The sequence below is a fragment of the Diorhabda carinulata genome, chromosome X (genome assembly GCF_026250575.1).
Source record: "Diorhabda carinulata isolate Delta chromosome X, icDioCari1.1, whole genome shotgun sequence".
Lineage (NCBI taxonomy): Eukaryota > Metazoa > Arthropoda > Insecta > Coleoptera > Chrysomelidae > Diorhabda > Diorhabda carinulata.
Genome location: NC_079472.1, coordinates 28,515,723 through 28,541,539, shown reverse-complemented (window position 1 = coordinate 28,541,539; position 25,817 = coordinate 28,515,723). Strand labels below are relative to the sequence as shown.

Sequence of the window (25,817 nt, the reverse complement as noted above, 5' to 3'; positions counted from 1 at the left end):
TCAAAAACTTGCAAAACCGTTGTATTTCGTTTTATTTAGTAAGAACTTTAGGTACCAAACGTCAGCAATACTCTCGAAATGACAGTATTTCAGTAACAATGTTTTCATCCAATCCAGACCAAGAGCACTCATTTACGTTTTTGTTAAAGCTTCTCTTCAATTGCGTGAACCCGTTCATAGGTAACAAAAAACAGGAGTCAACATCGTTCTTTATTGTGCACTTGGTCACGTCCATTGAACTTTTTGACCCATCTTTTAATCATTGAATCATCAATAGCATTCAGATTATCCGATAAATTTCACTTGCTTTAATTGACTTATCGTTTAGAAAACGAATCACAGATCTGATTTAACATGCGGCGGCATTTTCAATTAATATTGACATTATAGAGAAGGTATACAAAGAACACGTAGGCAGGAGCGATCTTAAACTGGCGTACATTTCTTCTCAGAGTAACTGCCGTGCATGTTTGGAACTGCAATCGCAGCGCTGCCGCTGTTAAAAATAGAAATAAAAGACTTACATTATGGATATACCACGTATATATTTATTTGGAATTTAAACGAAATGTTTTAATCTAGTATACCATACCATAAATGTGGTTACTAAATGTTGACTTGAATCTAGTAAAGTCGAATAACAAGGTATAAATATTTTTCCAATCTGTATATAAACCTTTGTACCAAAAACTGTGCTATCATATATTTCAAACTAAATTATGGTTTATTCTAGAACGAAGTACACTATTTTTTTTTTCGTATACATTGTATACCATTTGTATAGTTTTTCACACTTAGATTCATGGGAATTCAACGATTAGAAGCTATTAGATTCATTCAAATTTTGCTAAACTATGATAATGGTAGTAAGTGTCCTAAGCGATAATCTATGTGCAGTTTATTGAAGAGTTATTTCTGATTCAACGGTAACTTATGGTATATATATATATATATATATATATATATATATATATATATATATATATATATATATATATATATATATATATATACATTAAGAATACCGGAAGAAAAAGGCAATTACATTCTAGATGTTGGATGTTATTTTCTATTTAATGCTTTTGCGTGTATCTAGACCAAACCAAGAAGATTGTTGAGGCGTGAACAATTTTTTGAAAAAAAAAACTAACTTCACTGCGAGAATGGAAAGAAATAACAAAAACATTTATCATAGGCGTGAACATTTTCATTTATAGGAGGCTCCCGATGCGTAAATATGATGAAATGAAGTAAAATTATATAGTAAAACAACAAATTTAAATTACTTGGTACCGCGAGACGTATGGAAATTACAACATGGAGGGTTAATAAAATCCGTGCCCTTACGCCTAGCGATCGTTGAAGAAAAGTACGTTATCCAAGGAAGTGAATATTTCAGGCAAACGAGTTTGTAACATACGCAAGGTAGGTGCTACGATTCCTTATGCTGATTAAAAGCTAACCCACATTAAAATTCAACTAGTGTTGGGATATTTTCAGATATAATTTGAGTTAATTGTCATTGGGCACACAGTGGACCAAAGAATGTAGTCCCAATGAAGGAAAAAGCCACGACCGGACAGTATTTTGGGATTCCAAAGCTGTATTTGGAATAGTGAAATTAAAATCTCACGAATATTATACTAATTTGCTGCTACGTTTTGAGCCAAACTTGAGGAAAAAAACAACCGACATTTTGTCAGGTTACCTTCGTTTTCTTTCTATTTGCAAACTTGAAAAATGGCTTAGTGGGAAGTGATTTCAGGCAGTGACAACGGGTATTTTGCGGAACATATGAAAAATTATCTTTTGGAAAGTCGCTGGAATAGTACATAGATAAAAAGATATTATATTAAATGGGATTGAGAACGTGGAAACGATCTTAAAGACATTTTTTATTAAACTAGTCCTTGGCATTGATGAAATTTATAAATTAATAGACGGAAATGATTTGCTTTTTATAATGGGTTGAATATTAAATCCGGATACAAGCCCCAACGAACATTTGATCGAATAACAAATGCTTATCAGGAGCGAATGTTGTTTGTTAGCCTTCGTAGATGTTGTTTGTTAGCCACTTTTCCCCAAGAAATAATTTCGAATCGAATTTTTCTTAGCTTTAAAACATTTTAGGGGTATTCATAAAAATGAAAAATCTTTGTACAATTGGTTATTAAAAATGATTCAATTAATAGATGATGACAAAGATGAAAAAGAATATTGTGAACATATAAGAATACTTTATTCTTTATTGAAGCACCAGGGAAGTATCAGAGAGTTACAATCGCAAAATTGATATACCACTGCGAGTTTTAAAGAAGCCCTTATAATACCCAGAATTGTGAATTTTATTAGATTACGTATTTTTAGTAACCCTGGTAAGAAATCAAATTTTTTGTACCTAAATTGGTAAATGAAATTTTGATATTAGTATGAAGTTTAACCACCATATCTCAATCAGTGCCCCCGCTGAGAGACCCGGCCTTGGCAACCAAATAATGACCCAAGTCTGGGTAACTTAGCCCCGACCATTCTATAGTCAGCCAAGCATGATTGAACTCTATCTAACCTAACCTCAGACATCCCATATTCACACAAGCATGGGTAACCGACCTCAGCCATCCTATAGTCAGCCAGGCTTTGCAGAATTCTGAATTACTATATAAAGTTTTGTTCTTATATTTTATCCATAATCTTAACATTAAAAGTAATATTTTTTTATGAATAAAAATAGTATCATTTCTTAATTCTTAATATGTGTAAATATTTAAGTAATATTTGTATATACATTAATTAGTAGAGTGCATTAATAGAAATTTGTCATAAAACTATAATTTTATTAACAATATATTAAAAATCTATTTTTACAAGCAACCAGTCCGGCCCAGGGTTGCAGACTAATCTTGTGTTTATCTAGACAACCAGGCCTGGTCTAGGCTTGCAAACCAAGCGAGGGACCTTGTTATCATCCAAGAGTCCCACCAAGTCTGGGCCAATAATGGCTTCCAAGCTAGGGCCAGAGTTGTGCATACTTGGCCCCAATCTGGGCCTATACTGGGCCCATCGTAAAATCCTATATGGGTGTGGGTTTATCAGCTATTTGTTTGGTAGTATTGACTATGGAAAAGAGAGTTGAGAAACAAGTTTACTTGAATTGTTTACCAATGGAATTACGGCTACGAAAACGTTCGAAATGTTTGCAAAAGAAAACATGTTGAGTGGTAAAAAGCATTCAGTCGAGTATATGTCGCAAAACAGAAGGTTAACAACGTAGCTGAGGACCCTACATATCAAAAGCACTGGCAACGAGACATGTATGTGTTTATGAATATAACAACGAAACTGCCCAACAATCTAGTGATTGGCGCTTCAAAAATGAGCGGAAAACGAAAAAATCATAGTCAATAATGATTACTACTTGACTGTTTTAAGGCATTAACGAGAAGTAATTCGTCGTGAGCAACAGGGCAAAAAATTAATGGTTTTTTCACTACAATATTGTGCTGGCAAATTCCAGCATGATTGTGGTTAATTATTTAGCCAACCGCGAGATGAAGCCCATCGCTCAGCCACCATATTCACAAGATTAAGTTACTTTTTACTCTTCGCTTAAAGTACTGATAGATATCGCAGCCGAGGCTTATAACAACTGTTTGGAAAATGAGATCAAGTATTGGCATGATTGTGTTAGGCAATAAGGAACCTATTTTGCATGCCGACAATAAGCATTTGTATTAAAACACGTAAAAATTGTTATTTAGTCAGTCCGGGTCAAATTTTATCACATACAACTCAGTCAATTTAGCAATGTTACGTCACCGAAAGCGGCATAATCCTTTGTTATTTTTCACTTTTACACATTTTTTGCTCCTTCAAGAGAAAATAACTTGTATATTGAGATGTAAGGAAAGTGGCTCATATAGGAATTATTACTTTCTAATCCGTTATCGAGTAAAGTCAAAATTCGTATGTGGTGTATACCATAAAGTGTGGGCGTTTGAGTCTACAGTGAGTTAGGAAGCAATGGAATAAAAGTTGATTATGGATTACTATATTCATATACTCCAACAATTTTTTCACACAACCCTCTTTAATAATTTTAACTTTATCATATTATACGTTATTACCAATAACAATGAAATTCAACATCACTTGAAAGCAGTGGTGGATTTACCAGCAGGCTGAGTAGTGTGGCAGATTTCATGGGGCGGCACATTTAGAATAGCATTTCTCATTTCCATTCAGAAAATTCAAAATATTCACAATAAGAAGATGAATTTTGATGAGGCGAACAAGAGAGTTTCAAGTTTTTTGAAGAAACGGCGTTGGAATTAAGCGTGTAGAAAAAATATACTAGAGAAATACACAAATATAATAAGCGCGTTAGCAAAACGGCAAGAGGCCTAAAACGGATTTAACTTGAAATTTTCATTTGATAAAAATTGAGCGAGATTCTAACAGAAACAATATTTTTCTGGAAAAGTTGTATCCTAATGATCTAGAAACAGAATAAGTTCGGGAATGAGTACACTTTCAAAGCTACCTTCCACTTTTTACTTCGTATTGTTCTGTGGACACCAGCGTAAAATTGTTCAGGTAAGAGAAGTTTTTCCTTCTGGAAAAAAGTGAAGACCTATTTACTATCGATGCGAAGTCAACAAATGCTTAACGTTCTAATTCTTTTATAAAGTCAGAACTAATGGACGAGATTTCGTACAATATTATGAATGATGATGATATTGTTAAACTGTGAGTGTAATAAAAAATATGAATCAACGTTTCTCAATTTATAAGCTTCATTCTTATTATATAATAATGTTGAATAGTTTTAAAACGTACCTTACCTAATTAAAGTAGTACATAATTAAACTTTGTTTAACAAGTGCTGTGAATATAATTAAGGATCTTACCTGAACCCTTGGATTACGTAAACCCTTGGTTTTTAAATAATAATGTTGAGACTTTTTTGATAAGAAATGTAATTTGAATAATTGTAAACCAAGGTATCGAAATTCAGAGGTTATTATAGGCGGCAGAAGATTAGTAGCCTACAAGCAGTCAATCTGTAAATCTACCACTGTTCAAATGTAAATATTTCAGTTAGTTATATGACTTACATGAACAATTTCTGTAGTTACATGTTAATAATATAGTTTTTAAACTTATTCATAGTCTGTTTCTATTATTCAAATCATTCCTACAAGAATTGTAATTCTTGTTTCTTAAAAGACATTGAATTCGATAATTACGAAGAAATTCATATCAAATATGATATAACTAAAATTATTGATCTCGATAAGGTTGAATAATCAATGATATTCAAATTTTAATATATATAATTTCAGCGACTACCAATTTTCGTTTCAAAGTACGCCGCTGGTGCTGAAGGTTACGTTTAATTAAAGGTCGAAATAGCGTCGAAGAAACCGTGGAGGGTACTACCAGGTAGGTATAGAAAAAGGGCAGCGCACGCCAAGTTTTAAACTCTTGAGAAACTCGGTTGTAAGGCATATTTAGTTATGGACTAGTTAGTATAATATTAAAGCATTCCACACAACAGGTTGTTTACTCGGTCTCTAGCATCTGCATCTGACACCGAGACAGTTCAAATATTGAAATATGCTGAGAAATATATAAATACGGTGGGACACAAACTAACATTTCGTAATGAAACCGCTATGATGAAATAAAATTAAGAACAGGTTTAGTAAGTTTGTGAAATAACGTTTAAACTAAGAGAATTAATTATTAGAGGCATAGTCGAAAATGTAGCAAGTTAAATAACTTAATTCATAACTTTGAAAAACTATTTATTAACATGAAATATAAATAAAATTGTTTCATTAATCTGACTACTGTTCTCGATGGATGTTAAGATTATATATGAAAATCTATGCAAGTTTATTCTCCCTCAAATACTAATTCTATTGTATAAAAAAGCTATAATTAATTATATTTATGGTTAGGTTAGGCTACGTTGTCGTTGGTCTTCACGTCACATCAATACAAAAATAAGTAATTTGATAAGTTAATGGAACTCGAAGTGTAAGAGTAAGACATTGAGGACAGTCAGTCTACAATAAATCTTACAATACAATACGAATATAATAATAAGTAGGTAGATTTATGATTCTTCACAATCACATTAATATAAGACAGATATTAGGTAATCCGAGCATAAAATAAGAGACACATTGTATAACTTAATATATGGTTAACAGATCTTAAATGATTCCCATGAGGAGTAGCGAGATAGTTATATTCTATTTCAGAAAAGTATAGAGTAATAATATGGGGAATTCCGTCTCAGTTCGGCTTAGTTTAGGTGTCGGCCATAGGTGTACGTTAATTATAACGTCAAGAGGAGATGGCAGTTCCTTGGATGACGAAGAATATTATGATTTTTTATAATTTAATTTCTGTACAATGTATTTTTTTATAATGTTCTATAAAAAATGAGTGCACCTAATACTATGTACATAATGCCTAATTTTTATTCTGTTAAAATAAAATTCTTTCCTTTTTACGAGTATCCCATCGACACGCCTTTGGCACATTTTTCAGTGTTTGTGAATGGATAATAATAGGCTAAACCCATATATTGACCCCAACCCGGGTTGTACTACCTGCACTTGATAAAAAGAATACAATGAAATTATTGCCAAACTATGAAAGTGGCTTAAATATTCGTTGGGTCACTCTGTGGTCCCTTTGCAAACTAATGAGATTTCATTATTCTACACCTTTCTGAAATAAACTATATCAAATTAATTTGAGAAATACAACGGGGCTTTATATAAAATATATTTGTACCATGGTAAATTTAAATTGTAGATTGTGTCTAAATCCGTTATAATCACACAAGTATTGTCCAACATGGAATAGATTTGGACACATTTGTGCTTTTAACAACATCATAGAGAAATTTTACCCGAGTGAAAGCAATAAAAAATAACTTTACTTTTAATGATCAGAATAGAATTGTTTCAAATAACATGAAATATAAATATAAACCATAATACCCATTCCCTGCTGACATCAACGACAAGTTTTATTCCATTGAAATGTAAAAGTGTCCTTTAATACTCGGGGGTGGTTTGACAAAAAAGTTTTAATTTCATAATTCTACATAGTCAGTCCAGCGAATTTTTTCAAATCATCCAGAAAATAATTGATATACAATGCGTTCCATATGTATGGAATAAATTCAATTTTAGCGTTTGTACTAGTTGAAAAAAACCTGATTTTACAATATGAAAATATTATCCCATTGCAGCACCCTCTCTGAATTATAAGCACTTCTTCTGAATTATAAATACTCACTCGTAAATTTTAAATAAGAAAGGGGGTCGTGTAGCACCTTGTCGGAAAGGTCTGTTCAGCAATATAATTTTTTTTAAATCATAACTGAGAAAATATTGATAATATCACAAAATTTCATGTAGAATGAAGATAATAATGTCGCATTATATTGTTAATAAATTTTTCAATGTACTTAACAATTAAATGTTCAAAATGACCACCATTCACTTTTTGACAATAACCGATGCGATTTTGGAATTCTCGTACAACATTTTGTATGACTTCAGGGATTATTTTGATAATTTCTTCCGTTATCCTAACTTTTAAATCAGCAGTATTGTCTGGTCTATTAAAATATACTTTATATTTTAAGAAGTAATCCTTGTTTAAATAATTTCTAGCAATACCTGCAAAATGCGGTGGAGCTCCGTCTTGTTGGTAGTAAATAGATCGATCTATCTCATTTGGATTATTAGCATCAGGAAAAAGTCTTTGTAATGTAGGCCCGAAGAAAAATCTAGATAAACTTCATCATTAGCTAAGTTCTCGAAAAAATAAGAACCATTAATTTTATTGTTAATGATACCAGCCCAAACGTTCACTTTTCTAAGATATTGAGTGTGAACCTCACCCATTTTCTCTGCTCCAACATCTACAATTTTGTTTGTTAACCGTTCCGTTTATATGAAATATCGCTCCATCAAAAAAAACTATTTTGTTTATGCTAACTGCAAATGTGCGTTCATTCTGTCCAAGATCTATGCACATAATTCTTGCCTTTAATAGGACTATCTTCATTCAACTCCTGAATTAACAGAACTTTGAAAGGGTGGTATTTTTCTTTATGCAAAACTCTCAAAATAGATTATTTACTTACATCATTGTCGGCGGCAAGCTCTCGAGTTGTCTTATGCGGATTTTCCTAAGTCTCTGGAAGTACATCTAACTTTTTTCATCATTTCTACCTGGTTTTTCAATATTTTTTACATGTTCAGTTCACGAAACTGTTTTTAATTTTCCTAACTGTAGACTGCGAAAGGTGTTGATTAAGATTTTTTCCTGATTATTTCCAAACTATATTCTATAAACTATAAACTATATACATCAAACAATAATGCTGATTTAAAAGTTAGAATAACGGAAGAAATTAACAAAATAATTCCCGAAGTCATACAAAATTGTCAAGTCGGTTATTGTCAAGAAGTGAATGGTGGTCATTTTGAACATTTGAACAAAGTACAGCTCTAACATAAGTTATTCAAAGGCTCTATATCAGTAAAAAGCGAAAGTACTTAGTTTCCAACCTTCTAATAGTAATAATCTCCGAGTATGCTGCTCAATCAATGCCGCTTTTCTACAATTTTTAATGGAAGAAGTGTATACTTAGTCAACCTCCATTATATTGTTCTTCGAATAATAAATTTTGTAGAAATCTTGTCACATGACACACGCTATCGCAATATATCTTATTACGTTTACCCTAAGCCTCGTCAAAAATTATCTGCAGGTATGGCGTTCAAAGTCGCTCACCCCTACACAATTACCAACTGTCTGTGTAATTCAAGACAACATTCGGTTTTTCTATCCGACCCTCTGTTAAATCCCGAAAGGTGTGCTGATGACTCACGACTAAAACGGGAAGCCTTGTTAAATTTTACTCTCTCATACGTTATTTATTACAATATTAGAGAGGTCGATACAACTTAAAAAGGGACGTATCCAGTTCAGTTTGTTGCACAATCAACCTTTTTTACTTTGGAAAAAAGTATAAATTTGTGGGGACAATTTGGCATACATTTTTGAAAATTTATGTTTTCAAGAAATTGTAGTCTAAAGTCAGGATATGCTACAGATACTTCAAAATATTAATACTAAAATTTTTGTGTATAGTAATATAATAATAGTAATATTACTAAACTATAGATAATGAATTTGATGTGGGGAAAACTGTGAATGTTGTTAATCGTTGACTCCGATGCTGACTATCATTGCTTTCTTTACTGCTGAGTTGTTGATTTCCCGAAGATTTTTCAACCATGTTGTGCGCTGATCTATGCTTCTCCTACCCATTATTTTGTTTTACGTTTTCAAGTGAAAAAGATCGTATTTACAGGGTTGCGCATCACATGACATCCGCTCAAGAACATCGATGTTTGTAACTCTATCGATCCAACTTATCTTTAAAATACGGCGATAAACCCACATAACATGGTGGCATCCACATACGCAGATCAAAGTTAAGATCATGGCTGCAAAGATACTTTAACTTATGTGTTGTTAACATTGATTTATTCTTTTGGTTCATTTGGTTATTTAAACTTTTTTGTATTAAGCTTTAGCTCATAAAGTTTGATAGACTAAAACAAAAGGTCCACGAGTCTCTGTAGTTCTTCAAACGAGCTGCCTATTCAAGGAGTATCATCAGCGTAGCGTATATTGAGACATTGACTAAGACACAATCATCAGCGTATATAAAACTTTGTTGAATATCTTTTTAGAGTACAAATTAAAGATTGCGACAAAATGAAACTCTTGTCTTAGTCCTCTTCTTATTTCAAAAGAGCTTTGGTGATCTACGCGAATGGTGTGATATCAGTAAAAATTAAGAATAATCTTATGTGACATTACACACCTTTATCATCTAAAGGTGACTTTTCCAGAATTTTTACCATCTTATCATGTCTACGTCTTTGAACCATCTCTTGAGTAAATAACGCTTCACGCGTAAACAATTTTTAAAAATATTTAGTTCCAAAGTCGTTTGTAACTAGTTTCGAAAGATGCATGTTGAAAAATTTTACATTTGGTTTGGTTGTTTTTAGAAAAATTGGTAAAAACTAGTTTCGTGTATCAATCAAATCGGGAAAGACGTGCTTGATTAGACTAGAACTGCTAGTTAAGATTTATGTAACTACATATTCTGAACCCTAAAATGGTCAAAATTATTGTGATCCTGTTAACAGGATATTGTAACGTTTTACACAGTTTAACAGTCTCTAGGTGGATAGGGTCCATAAAAAGAAGAAAGCTGAAGAATGTAATACATATTTAAAAAACCAAGAGAAGGTCTATCTACGTAAAACCAACCTACCTATACAGAATACGTGAATAAACTACCAACGTTGCTGAACCCTTTGGAAGCATCTATAATTTAAATCTTTGTTTGGAGATGTTTAATGAATGAATGATTGAACATGGAATCATTATTGTACTCCTGAATCAACGGGATTGTTAGTAGACCGACCAATACCTAGTGAAATCTATTCAAAGCGACGAAAACTGGTAATGGTATCCATATCCTGACAATGCATCATACATTAAGCGATAAAAACGTGGTTATACTGAACGATTTGCTTTTACAATTGCTTTATTCCCATCGTATTTTTCAGATTAAATCCATAAAGATTACTGGCTACAGAGAAATAGATTTAGCTCTAATGTTAAAGTGATTACAGATGTTGAGGTCTACTTTTAAAGCAAAAAAGCAAAGATAAATCTTTTTACAGAAAATCACAGAAAAAAAGAAAAGAGGCGCATTTATCACTATTGAGGATGATGAATAAAGACTTGAGAAAATGGTGGGTCTTATAGATAGTCTTAGATAGATAGCCTTAAGGTATAGATGATAACATAAGTACAACATATATCTCCAAAATCTAACGAATTTTAACAAAGTATTCGAGCTTACATTTTAGAGTAAGCTAATAATTATCTCCCTTGATGCCGTTCCTGCTATAAACACATACTGTAAGCGCACATATTTCAAACTATGAGGTGCTTATCGGCAAAACAAAAGTGGCTACTTGAAAAGCTTTTGTTTTAAGCAGTATGCATTTTTTTTGTAGTCTCTCCATTATATCCTGTTCCCAAAGGAGACTTAAAATTAGCAAAGTGCTGACGGCATGAACAATTTGAAGTACGCACTCTTTTGAAATAGTAGTCTAAGTATTTTCTTTCAATTTTTTTCTCTTATTATACGCTGATACTGATGATGTAAGCCGTCAAGTGTCCACAGAGTAATTCAAATATTGGTGTATAGGAATATCCTTTGCTACTGACTTTGCAATGCGTTTTATACGAGTAACGGACATGAAATATTTGATAAAAATAGTGGGAAAAACAGAAAGAGAAAAGACCATATGAGGAAAATGACAGAGCAAATATCTATAATATAGAAAAAAACAGTTGGTATGAATATTTTAAGACATGAGCCAACAAAAAAAAGGCCAGAAAAATAGAAGAGGAAGACTAAACAGGACAATGGATTAGATAGAAGTTGTTCAAAACGTAGCAAACCGAAAACATTGATAAATCATATTACTCTATGTCCATTTTCCCAATAATTTAACCAAACATACATGTCTTTGTTGGAAAAATATGATTATCCATATTGTCGGGAAAAACCGCGCAAAAAGATGTCAATATTTTTAAAAATATGTTCGGAATGCGACTAGACGCATTACGGTTCAAAGTATTTCAAGATGACTAGTAATGATCAGTAAGTTTCATTTTATTTTATTTTTCGTTACTTAGTAGGCCCTCGATGGCCCTAACTTAACCTAACCAATAAGGAATTGTAGTCAAAAAAGATTGTCGGGCTTTTATTGGCTTTTTATAACCATAAGCTGTACAGAGCAATAGAGGAAGATTTGAACTGGTCAAAGTGAAGAAAATGAGATTTTAGGTTTTTCCATATAATAAGGAGGTTCAAGTTGTGTATTCTTAACAGTTTAGTTTCGTTGTAACTCGGAATGCGGTATGCAGCCTATTATGAATTTTTTGTGAATATGGAGAATTTGGAAAAGCCACGTAAACGCGGTTTTTTCAAATAATGAAAAAACAATAATATTCAATTATTTGAAATCATTTACAGAAAAAAATTTATGTAAAAATGTTGATGACACAGTGGTTGTAGTTAGTAGTACGCTGGGTGTTGGGAAATCTACAATTTACAGAGTTATTAAAGAAGAGAAATGTGGCGTGTTTCAAACAGCACTTAAATCTTCAGGAAAACCAAAATTTCAAATAGAAAGTCATTTAAAAAAAAATACGAGAACAAAGTTCTTGTCACGGTTCGGAATGATAGGGATTATGCGAGTCGAATCACACTACAGAAACTTTTAAAAGAAATAGATTTTCGCTGGAAAAAACATTCCAGAAAGTCTATTATACTATGGAGAAAAATTATTATGAAATAAATGAGAAAACAAAGTAGAAATATATTTTCAGTTGAAACATGGATCAATGAGACTACACCAAGGAAATTTTGTCAAGAACTGTTAGAAGTCGAAGACATGTTTTTTCGAATAATTTATCTAATGGTTTTTGAATCCACCTATAGCAAAGTAATAATAGTCACATTGGCAGATCAAACGGTTTTGTTGAACAATTGCTCAATGAACTGTATAATAATAAAATAAATTTGCTGAATTCACATATATAATATGAAGTTCTATCCCGGTTCTATGAGGGATGGAACTATATTCTTTGTTTCCTTCATAAAGAGAAATTCAAAAAATATAAAATAGATGAAATTGCAGAAAAACTAGGTTGAACTGATATGAGCACAGAAAGAGAGAAGTTTCAAGAAAAAATAATTCTTCTAAAATAACTGATGTGAAACACTGGAAATAAATAGGGTTATATGACAATTCAAATATCTAGGAAACATAATATCGGAAATAGAACAAAAGAAAAAATTAACATAAACACAAAAATTACAATATACAAAGTCATAGTGGAACCTATTTTTACGTATGGATGTGAGTGCTGGCAGCTAACAGATAGATAGGAGATCGTTGGTGGAAATGGTCAAATACAATATAAGAAATATGTATAAAAATAATAAAATTTTAACTTACAATAATTAATTAAGATTGTCGATGATTTTGAATCGTATTAATTTGTAAAAATTTTAAATTCATAAGTTTCAAAATTCAATATTCAAATTGACGTGAATAGAAATATTGATTAATTGAAATATTTCAATTATTGAGTTTTGAAACTTATGAATTTAAAATTTTTACAAATTAATACGATTCAAAATCATCGACAATCTTAATTAATTATTGTAAGTTAAAATTTTATTATTTTTATACATATTTCTTATATTGTATTTAACCATAATTTCAGTTCCAGACGATGAATACATAAGTATTCGAAAGCTAGGAATTGCCACGTTCCCAATAAGAAACACGACGTTTCGGCTCCCACTTTGGGGCCATTATCAAGAGAACGGTGGGGATAGGGTGGTTATTCGTTCATTGGTAGGAAGTGATCCGATTCCGTGGTCTCAATTTGTCTACTCCACGCATCAAATCACCCCTTTTTTTTGGTGATTGCGTGGAGTAGGTAGACCACGAAATCAGATCACTTCTTACCAATGAACGAATAACCACCCTATCCCTACTCTTGATAATGGCTCTAAAGTGGGAGCCGAAATGTCCAGAATCTAACCTATCCTGACCGCGGACCACGGAACTTTTTGAAACTATTCCTTATGAACGTAAGTCTGTTTAAAAATCAAATTTTAAACCCTAATACGTATATATGACTCAATATTCTTCATACCATGTGGAAAAATGGAACATTTTAGAAAAAGCTACCATTTTTTAACTTCAGCTGGTTGGAAGTTATAAGCAGGTTAATTAAGTGAAAATATAAGTGTATACTCGGGGTATCACTGCAAAAAATATTATAAATGAAGTGATACGCCTATGGATTACGAATGCTTCATAATTTCATTAATCTCTTATTCATAAAAATAGACTACAGATTCAGCTATTGTAAGGTAATTTACGGGTAAAAAAACATGATATTATTGCTATCGATAAATCAACTACTGTTCATTATTCAACTTAATAAAGTTACAATAGGATTTGAAAAAATGTTTGCTGCAAAACTTAAATTCTTCAGGGTACTATGAAAAGACTAACATTCTTAATTATAATAGTTCCACTTATCTGTTTTTAAATTTAAAATTTATATAAATCAATATAAGTATAGTCATCATGAGACAAACTACCATAAAATAAATGATAATAATATCAGTTTCAATTCTTGTGAATGTTTAAATATTGAGGATGATATAAGTAGCTTATTGGAATGCAAGTGGTTGTAGACATCCCCTTTGGATTGAGTCCTAGTGAAGGATCTCTCCATTCTTCAGCGAAATTTGCTTTCAATTTACTAGTACTTCGTCTGGGTTTAACCTCTTCCTAGAGATTTTTAAACTATGGCAATTCCATACAAGTTTAGAAAGTCAATAGAGATAATCACCTTCATATTTTGAATCGTACAGCCATTTCAAAAAATTACAATGGGTTTCTTTTGGAATACGCAGTTTTTCTCCAAGTAATTAATAATAAATGATGCAATGATTAGTATTAATATCAACTGTTCAGATACAAGATATTTGCTTCATTTTTTGTAACAAATAGGACCTAATTTAGAAGATTTTTCCATTTGTTTTCATTTGTGTTTTTATCCAACTAGATTAAAACATGAAATTCATAAAAAAATTAGGTATGGGTACTTGATCGTCGATATGTGGTGACAGAGAATAAAATAGAGAGGGCAAGGTTCGGTTGATTGTTTGGGACTGTTCCTGTGGGATGAGAGATCTTTCAAGTTTGGCACTGATATAGAAAAAATTTTCCTCTGCAGGACTGGAATTGTGGTGGATTTAAGAGGGTGGTGTGGTATGGGCTGAAATCAATGAAGCAAAAAAGGCTACGAAATAAAAAGCTTTTCGGGAAGTGTGATTGATTTTTTTCCATGTTAGTCAGCAGCCGGGTGAAGATGCGGCTCTACTATTTCCTGTTATCGGTTATTTGGCTAGTGAAGGGGTTACAGGAAAACCGCAGAAAATTTGTTGTTCAATTTATGATATACATTTTTACTATACCCTATATACTTCTACGTTTGCAGGAACAAACAATTTCATAAAGTGCTTATTAGATATTTATCGTTTTCGTCTCAACTCGGCAGAATTTTTCAGCAATCGATTCTATCAATAAAGAATTCCATTAAGCGTGAAATTCAATTTAAACAACTCGGAAGCTCAGAAATGTTGAGAAAAGGCATTTCTCATAATTCTGTTTGTGGCCTTTTCAGAGTCCTTTCGAACTGAACGCGAAACGAGCACAATTTCCAATTAATTACTGAGACTTTTTTATCATCGATTTACTTCCATTAAAGCTTTAAAAAATGATGATACGTCAACAATTGTTATATGAACGTTTTGAAATATACATCTTTTCAATTACTACCGTGTAAGACTGCAGTACTGATCATTATAGCCAGCTATAAACTACTGCAGATATAAATATGAACCAACAATAGTAGTACCCGAACGATTTGTTTTAAAACTTATAAATTGTCTATAATTTTCCAAACTGTTTTAGTTTACTCGCGAAATATAATAATTGAAGAATAAGAATGCATTATTGTCAAAAATTGTATATAATTTGTAGACACGAGATTGTCAACAACTACAAAACCAATAAATATAAAGTATACACACGAAAAATACAATAAATAAAAATATTATCTTTTAAAATATACAATGTAAAAATTTTTATATATAATATACATTAAATGAATATATTGTCAGAACAAAACAAATTTAATGATGTTAATAAAGCAGATAATGAAATTGAATATACGGCAATTCTAAAATATGTAAAAATTTGCTTTTAAATCCAATATTATTATTAAACTAGTGTGTAGAATGGCAAATGATTGTGTACATTACTGTACATTGTACATTATTGAGACTTCAACTAATTCTGAACAATGAGTAGGTAAGTAGATAAAGATCGTACCTACTCCGCGTTCTTGTCGGTATGTTGATAAGGTATGACTTAAACAATGCTAAAGGTATTCCCCTAAAACTGTAGTACTGCAATTACTATAACACTTTTTGATATTGTATAGTTGAAAATATTTTATTAAGAATCATGGACAGGACAAGAAGGGATCAATTTCTCATATCAACAGAGTGGTTTTTGCGATAACATGAAAAAGCTAAAGGAAGGAAAATAAGCAGGGCACGAGGGGATGTCACCTGAAATGATAATGATTTGCCTTACGAGATCTCTAAAAAATTTTGACAGTATAAAACAAACACTAGTTTGGGTTAGCCCCATTCAGAAAAATGTACCTAAAAGATCAAAAGTCTATTTGCCACTAACAAGAGTTGGAATTTCAAAGTTTCATAATAAATATGGACTATGAAAAGGAAGGGTACTGAATCCTCGATTGTTTATACTAGTTATGGATGATCTAATGGAATCGACAAAAAGAGAATCCCAAAAAGTAAGAAAGAAATTATAGGTCTAACTCAGTAGAACCGTCAGAATGCGCCTTTGAAGTTGACCTCATGATACGTGTATCTACCGAATGGGATTATTAGTAAAATTATGATATCGAAAAGAAAACTAAAGCAGAGAAATGTGAAGGTTGATATTGACAAGTCAAAAGTAGTATTCATAGGAAGAGAAAACAAACGGATGAACATAGTGATAGAAGACGGAATTATTAAATATTCGGGAGTGACAATACACAGAGAAGGAACAGCCGAAACTGAAATAAATCTCTACTGCAAAAAAGAAATAAGCCGGAATACCAAGAAAGTATACCGACCAATTTTAACATATGAAAGTAAGAGGTGATGATAAACAGAACAAAAAGTAGAATACAAGCAATGGAATTGATATTAATAACACGTAATAACTGAAACGACAAATAACAAAAATTTAAAATGGATTGAATACATGGCTTGAATGACAAAGAAGAAATCAGTGAAAGCTATATGGGAAACAGGATCAAAAACGGAAAACAGGTAGAGGGAAACAAGGCAACAAGTAAAATAATTCACTGTAAAAATAAAAAAATAATAGGTCTGATTACTGAAAAAAAATTTAAGCAACTCCATCCTACTACTTAAGTAAGTACGGAATAATTATGATTTATTCAATTCGCATTTTATTCACCAAGCAATACATTGTGAACAGAAGCTTGTTTATCTACAGTCTCCCTCAAGCTGGTGCCACACTAGCGGATAACGTCAATGCCCATTAGCGCGATAATAATTACGATAATTTTTAACGCACTAAAGCGGGTGGCTACACTTTAACGATCAACGTGAATGCCCATTATTGGCGATAAAAACGGCGTTAACTTTACTTGAATTCAAGCAAAATGGACGTTGACGGAGCTCTGTATTTCATGAGTGTATATCATATTTGAATTTATTGAATCATTACCGAATGAAGAAAAAAGGAAAAAAAGAAAAAATTTAAATGACTTCTATAATAACCCATTAAGGTTTCCTGCTTCTTTTTCATTTCTTCAATAGTTGTTTTAAAAGGTGCGTTCCATGATTCTTGAAACTTTTTAGTTTCGTGTCCCACAAACATGGTTCTGTTTGCAGAATCTCGGGAAACGCAATTACTTTCTCGTTACTCCACTCCATAGCCATAGTGCGTATTTCAAAGACAAACAAGAATGCATAGAACTATGAATACGATAGAAGATTGTTGTCTGATATGGAATAAAGCAGGTCGTATATAACTAGTTAGAGGTACAAGACTTATCTAAAGAACGACCCTAATTCAAGATCGCTGCCTAATTAAGAGGAATTGTTAAATTTATTTTTGAGAATTTTTTATAAAACCATTTAATCCCCAGCTCATTTAGCTTGATACAGATCTAGAGTAATAGTATAAGTAGTGGAAAACGTCTTGAGCTATGACCTTGAAAATAGTTGCGCAGGACTAAACGGCAACGATGTACAGAATTGTTAAGATAGATAGTAGAATCTACGAGTTGAATACTGCACTTTACCTATAACTATAAGAATAAATAGCAAGATACGAGTAGAAAGAAAAGAATCGTATTCTTAAAACAATGCAATAAACATTTTAGTTGTAATTTGAGGTTTCAAAAACGAATAAACTGAATATCTAGGACTAAAATATATAAGTTTATTGTTTCTTTTCGTGTTTGTTGGGTATATGTTGATGATGTACTAACTGGTTGAGATGTTATAGTATTACCAAGATTAGTTTATGATGTGCAGCATCACTAATAATCATCCACCAGTGTTTACTAATGTTCACTGTTAATAATTTCGAGGTAAAAATCCATTAGATCTACGGTAATAATATGAATATTTTGATTAAAGCATGGTATAATCAAATTATACAAATGCCAGAACTTTACAAATCCTTTATTATACCTGATACATGGTTAAACCAAGGTTTGTAGTCCACAAGCATTTTTACCTACTGACAGTAAAAAAAATTTGATACATATGTTACGCTCAAGGACCTAAAACGGCCAGTGGCAGTTTAAAACAGCGACAACGCGTTCTGGGCGCCATGCGTTTGCCGGAACGCGTTGTGGCTGTTCTGATATAGCCAGAACCCGAATGAAATTATTTTAGATTTAGAAGACGTCAGCTCACGTAATATAATGCTGCTTATTATTTATCATTTGGTAACAAAGTAGTACAACACTCATTATTTGAATAAATGTTTTATATCCATATAGTCAATAGTTAATATAACTAACTTAACCTAACTGCCTCAAACATAAAGTTCAATGCAATTCAAAATGCTACAACATATCCTCGAGCAAAAACAAATAGGTGGATATGCAGCGAAGATTGATTTTAGTAATATACTTTTTTACATTAGAACGACTGTTAATAATTTATATTAACTACTGACTATATGGATATAAAACATATATAAAAACGTTGTCATAAAACATTTATTCAAATAATGAGTGTTGTACTATTTTGTTACCAAATTATTATTAATAACCAGTTGATGTCTTCTAAATCTAAAATCATTTCATTCGGGCCTATATCAGAACAGCCACAACGCGTTCTGGCAAACGCAAGGCGCCCAGAACGCGATGTGGCTGTTTTAAACGGCCACTGGCGTAACAAATACATACTGAATCAGTCCGAATAGAAAGAACGAGATGAAAGTTGCCGAGAGTAGCTGGAAATAAATAGATTAACCTTATAAATATTTAAGATGTAATAAATTTAATGGAATTACTGAAAGAGTGAGGAAGATTTATGGTCTGAATTTAGGACAATAGAGTACACTAAAGTTTCATGTAATTGTAGACTTTACTTATTAGGTTTCAATGAACAAAGTGAAATTAGAATTATGTGAATATGTTTCAAATGGATATTGTAGTAATTGGAGAGCTATAAAAGGACATTGAAATAAATCATTGTCAACAAAAGTTTATATGTTTGATATTACATTTCTTCCACATTTAAAACCAGCGACATAGAAAACTTAATCTTGTGTAAGTTGGACGTTCTGGAACCATTGATGATATTCATACTAAACACATTGTTTACACTACCACTACACCAACACTCACGATTACACTGTTTGACGCGTGTTTCAATAACCAAGTTATCGTCTTCAGAGACTTTTTAGTTTATCTTCAGTCTCTGAAGACGATAATTTGGTTGTTAAAACGCGCGTCAGACAGTGTAATTGGGAGTGTTAGTGTAGTGGTAGTGTAAACAGTGTGTTCATTATTAATCAGGTATATTTGTATGTCAAAAAAAAGAAAGAAGATTTAGACGATGGGAGAGAAAGATTTTTCAAACATATTCAAGTATTTAAGAAATTGTAAATGGACAAACCGAGAGACAATAAGCTAAAAATTGAAATATAATTAGAGCGATAAAGCGGAAAATAGTGCATATACAGCCCACAAAACATAATGTATTGTTTTCAAACTTAATAGCAAACAACACATCTCCAATACTACAATTACCCCTACTATTTGTATAACTTGATATTTTGACCTCTATGATAGAGGAAGGATTCCTGAAGACTGGCTCTAGACAACCTTTGTCACTATCCCCAAAAAACCATATGCTCTGTGAACAATATCTCCTAATAAGCTTGATAAATCCTCAGGGATATTAGCATGTTAAAAGCTTTCGCTATTTTTTCAAACCTATAAAGTAGCCTTTGTAAGTTATCTTCGTCTTCTAAGATGATCACTGCGTCATCAGCAGAACATACTATTCTTATTTCTTTGTTTCCCATTCGGTATCCTCTTCCAGCTTGCTAACGGCCGTCACAGGTATTCTACTGCTCAGTTCATTTTCCATTCTGACATATATACAATTATCGGTGTTCAGGTCTCCGATTACTATTTTGTTAGGGTGAATCTTCCTTCTCTTCAGTAGAGTTGTTACATCCCTTAATGGTACCAAATGCTTAGGCGAGATCGATAAACTGTTCTCCATTAGGAATGTCCTTATTTGAAAACATCAACCCACGATAATTTTCCTAAATTATCTAATCTAAATGTGCTGGAGCTTGCAAGTACAGCTTTGCGTACTCGAAAACCAAGTTTCTTACACAGATAACTCGTTCATTATTGCTCTAAAAAAATTGGAGGAAATTTTATACTCTATAATATTATATAAGTAGATTTTGAATAAAAACAATTTACAACTCTTAATTATATGAAAATTTTAAACAATTTGAAAATTTATTTGTTTATACGGTAAGGTTAATATCAAAAAGCAAAATGAAATTAATACAAACTGAAATATAGAGAAAATTTTGGTAAAAAAGTTGGTGTTTTCCAATTTTGAGAATTCAAAATCGTGAGCGCGTAAACTAACTTTATATTTCATTTCATGCAGTCGACAAAGTAAAAATTGTTGTTTCACAAACAATATTTGAACAGGATTTTTTAAATTTTATGTAATTTTTTAAGGCTCAAACTCTATCATTAGAAGCCAAGATAACGGAAGTCAATTTTCACAAGATAAGTAATGGAATCAGTCACCTTCCCCACCGTGGCGCGCGCCGTACCGCTGCTGCACTATATTTTCGTTATACGTTAAGAAAAACCCTTTTCATAAATATGTCTTACAAAATGTTATAGGGCAAAAGATTTTTTACAATTTTGTGGTCTACAATTTTTTGTCAGTAAAAATGAAAAAGTCGCAATCTTTAATAGAGAATTTAGGAAAATGATAGTGGGTGGATGTTTTCGATTAGGAACAGAATATTGGCTGTTTTTAATGGCTCTATCGAAAAGCGTTTTCAATACTTTATGGTTCGAAAATGGTTTTCAATTCTTTTAAAAGAATTTTGATAGTTTTATAAGAATCAGAAATGATTCCTATCTTTCACAATGAATCGATTATTAATTCCTGAAAATCATGAACTCTCGTTTTTAGAAACCGAATGGAAGAACCCAACTGATTGTCGTTAATCCTAATGTATGATTTACAAAGACCACTTTACTTTTGCTGGAGACAAGACAAGGAGTAGCAATCCATGTACTATGTAAGGTCTAAGGTTTTAATTGTTGTCAAATTAAAATTGTTTATTATTTCGACTCTCTCCATTAAATTTTGCTTATATTATCACTGAAAACTATTCTTGAACAACAAATTGGTAGGAAACATTCACAATAATTGCATCTAGCTAAGCCATAATGTATTTTCTAATAAATGAAGTTATTTCAGTTTTAGAGAAAAGTTAAACAAAACGATTTTTCACGACTACTGCGGTTGTTCTAGGTTTTTTATATATTGTTCCAAATATAGGGTTTAAAATTAATATTATAGAGTTTGAAATAAAATATTTTTCCCAAATTTAGTGAAAAATGATTAAGATAGCACCAAACTTTTGAGTATTTGCGATTATAATCGGTTTTCTAAGTTGTTTCAAATTTGCTCTCAATTATTCAATAATACTGCTTGCGAAAGAATTTATTTTTTCAGAAATTTTAAGAAAATGTATTATATTATTCAACTAATATTCCACTGCCACCTGAATTTTGAAAAATCACTCTTATAGAGTTGTTCTGGTTGTTCTAACTTTGTTTTAGATTTTAGTGTTTGTTTCAGAGTTGATCTACTTTGTTGCAGAACGACGTGGGATTGAGAACGCAACTTTTGGAAAAAATTTGAGCTACGACGACAGTTTTAAGGTGTCGTTAATTTGGAGGTTTATTATAGCTTTTTCCTAGATTTTTCGAGGCTTCTCCACAATAAATTAAAGTTCGAGCCGAATTTTAGATATATCGCAGTTTTTTTTCAAAATATCGCATTCGAAAAAAGTGTTTTTTCAGAAATTCAAAATAAAAACAAAGATGATTTTCACCCGACTGTTCACTTTTCAACAATTCATCCTGTACCAAATTTGTTTTTGCTAAAATATTAGCAAAATTCAACCTTTATTTTGGCAGATAAAAACTTATGTATTAATTTTTTGTATTTGTACTATGACTAAAAATTTCGTTCTCAAACGTTAGAGAATCTAGGAAAATCTAGAATAATTCAGAACAACAAAACAACTCATACAATAGTGATTATACATTAATTATAATCAGTTTTCTTAAGATTTAAAAAATTTTTTTTCGAAATCTAAATTGAACAAATAAGGACAATTTGAAACAACTCAAAACAACTATTGTAATTGCAAAGGCTCGAAAGTTAGTTGCTAGCTTAAAAATTAATTTTGGCGAATTTGTGAAAAATAATGTTTTTGACCCTATATTTTGGAACAATATAGAACAAACCTAGAACAACACAGAACATCCGCCAGAGTCGTTATACTTAAAAGGTGTGGTACCGGCTAAAAAATCTAAAAGTTTCGTTCTCAGTCTTACGCCATTTTAGAACAAAGCAGAACGAACCTAAAATAACCTGGAACAACCTTCAGGATGTTTGTTACCTCAAAGTGCGGTGCCAACTTCTTGAGGGTAAATATTTCTGTTTGAGTCTATGTATGTCTCAATACGATGCGACATGATTCCATCATCAACAATCTGTTTTTTATGTTTGAAACCACACTCTATTAAAACTCACCGAAGTTTGTTCTGATTAATGTCCAATGTAGGCACTAAAATGACTATAGAAGTCATACACTAAACTAAAATCCGAAAAACGAATTAAAATAATTAAAACAATGATTTAATACACCACTGAGAAACGCCAATGTGCCAACAGTCGAAACTTTATGGTTTCTTTCAAATATTAAGCAGAATTTTTTATCTAACAACTTCCAGGGGCGTGTACTCTTTGGAGATACTTTGATTTTTTACCTGGGTTACTAATTAGTCAAATTCTCTACTTTTGTCGTGGAAATGAGTATTATAAATGCTTCTTTAAAACTCGTCCCGTTATATCAGTTTTGTGGCAGAAATTCTCTATTCTTCAAATTAAAATGAAGTTTATATATTAATGTACAATTTCTCATACTATTTTTTAAGTATGACAACTATGTAGACATGTGACCTCTATGTCAACGAGTTTAATTTTTAAGAAAATGGTGAGGTTACTCCGGTTACTACAAAGGTCGCAAGACGCTGAGATAATATATTCTTCATTTTCTGTTTAAACTTATAGTAATAAGAGTTGGAAATCGCTATTTCCTAGCTTGTTGCATATTTTTTGAACGTGGGACTAAAATGTTTTAGAATATTTCAACTACTAATTCAGGTGGTTCGTTTTTTCAAACCCAAGCAAATATTTGAAATGGTGCCAACAATTTCATCATTACATAATTTAGCAATTATCTCTCATGCTTTAAACGACGATTTGTTATCACCATTTACCGACGCGACGTTTAGTCTGACAATATAGTGCACTTTGCATAAACTAAATGACAAAAAAAGTTTTAACAACAAAATTTTAATTGATCAAACTCCTTTGGCTTTATTTAAATTGATTTTTATTTTCTCAATTAAACTGATCAAAGAACTTTATGGAAATATAAAAGTTTGTTTACTATTATTCAGGATATATGATGCAGGAACAAACAAATATTGTTTATACTGTAATAACAACTTATTTCGATAAGATCATAATTATAAAGTATCAGACTGTGGGAATTGGAAAAATATATTTTTTTAAACCTTTTTGTTGACTTGATGCTACAAAATTACTATTACAATTAATATGACCAACACTAATTTTAAACGGTAACTTCTAGAAATCTATGCAACTCAATAATAACTGAATAAGTTTTTCTGTTAACTACAAAAGCTTTGAAAATATTTCTATCCGTTTCATTCAATGTATAAAATAATTTTTACCTACAATAGACTCTTTAATTTGAATTCTTTTTTATTTGTTAGGTTAGGTAATATAACCAAAATAAATTAGGATCGAATTAATTTGATTTTTAATATATTTCGTATATTATGATATCCTAAGTGCCTTCAAATATTTGTATCTATATATATTTGATTATATGAACAAATTTAAACTTCTAACATATTATAACAAACCACTTATCAATAATACTTAGAAAAATTTCGAACTTGTATAGTTTGTTACGCCTATTAAATGTTTGTTGAAAACAAACAAGAAATTAAATACCCCGATAATGTTCTTTTGCACAAATTATAAGAATGGAAGTGTAAACAAATGATTTATCAAATATATAAAGTTAAATTTTGAAGGATACTATAATTTAGAATAAATATAATATTTTCTAGTACTTTTGGAATTTGAAAATATTCACTCACCTATAGGTACTTTCACAGTTTTATACAAAGGTGCATTGACACTATGCCTATCAATTTTAACCAATCCAACATCAGTTTATCTAACACATTAAACACAAATTGCACTCTATTTTATTCAATTCACTAAAGACTTTAGTTTTTTTCGCATTTTTCAATTATTTTAGTAACTTCTTATTCAAGCGAACTAACGCGAATGACCTATGCTGCCATTTTGATGCTTCGAGATTTTTATGTTTTTATTATTCCGGTTCTTTGATAGGATAAAATGCCGGAGAAAGGATAATACAGAAAATTTAATCCGGGAGGTTTGAGTCTAAGCTATATCAATGTTCTTAAATAGTAGTTGTGTAAACTAGATGGCACAACGGTTCAAAATAATTCAAAAGAACAAGATGTCGCTGTATCTGTGTACAAACATTTGTTGTAGTTGTGTAAACTAGATGGCACAACGGTTTAAAATAATTCATAAGAACAAGTAAAGATGTCCCTGTATGTGTACACAACAATTTTGATTAATTATTTATTTTAATAATAAAAACTTACCGTTGAATAAAGAAATATTGATATGCATGTAATATAATAGTTCCAATTTTAAGCTGACACTTGATAAACTCTCGTAACAGAAAATAATCGATTAATGTTATCTTAGTTGCCTATCTTTTACGTCATTTGGAAGCCGCTAAGTTCATAGCACGGAGGGTAGATAAGCTCTTTCCAAAGATAACTAAGCCAGGGTTAGTGATCTGTAGCTCTATCTAGCCTCTGTGGTTCGTAAACTAAAAATTCCCCCTACTCACCTAGCTGAAACCTATAGAGAAGTACCAAAAGAATTTTGTTTTAGATTTAAAGAAAATACATTGTATCCGTTTCTGACTATAAAAATATACTGTACACAGTGAGAAAAAAGATTTTTAAACGCTCAATCATCTTGTGTTGTTCCTGAAACCTAGTATAACTTGAAATTTCTG

At 31.5% G+C, this 25,817-nt stretch overlaps 1 protein-coding gene across 1 annotated transcript in view; it reads right to left on the bottom strand.

Annotated features, from left to right (window-relative positions):
* Positions 1 to 25,095, bottom strand: part of LOC130900613 (protocadherin-like wing polarity protein stan) — a 56,842-nt gene extending 31,747 nt beyond the window's left edge. Inside the window, exon 1 of the mRNA XM_057811328.1 lies at positions 24,850 to 25,095. The gene's annotated coding sequence lies outside the window, so the exon portion shown is untranslated. The remainder of the gene's footprint in view (positions 1 to 24,849) is intronic.
* Positions 25,096 to 25,817: the final 722 nt, after the last annotated feature.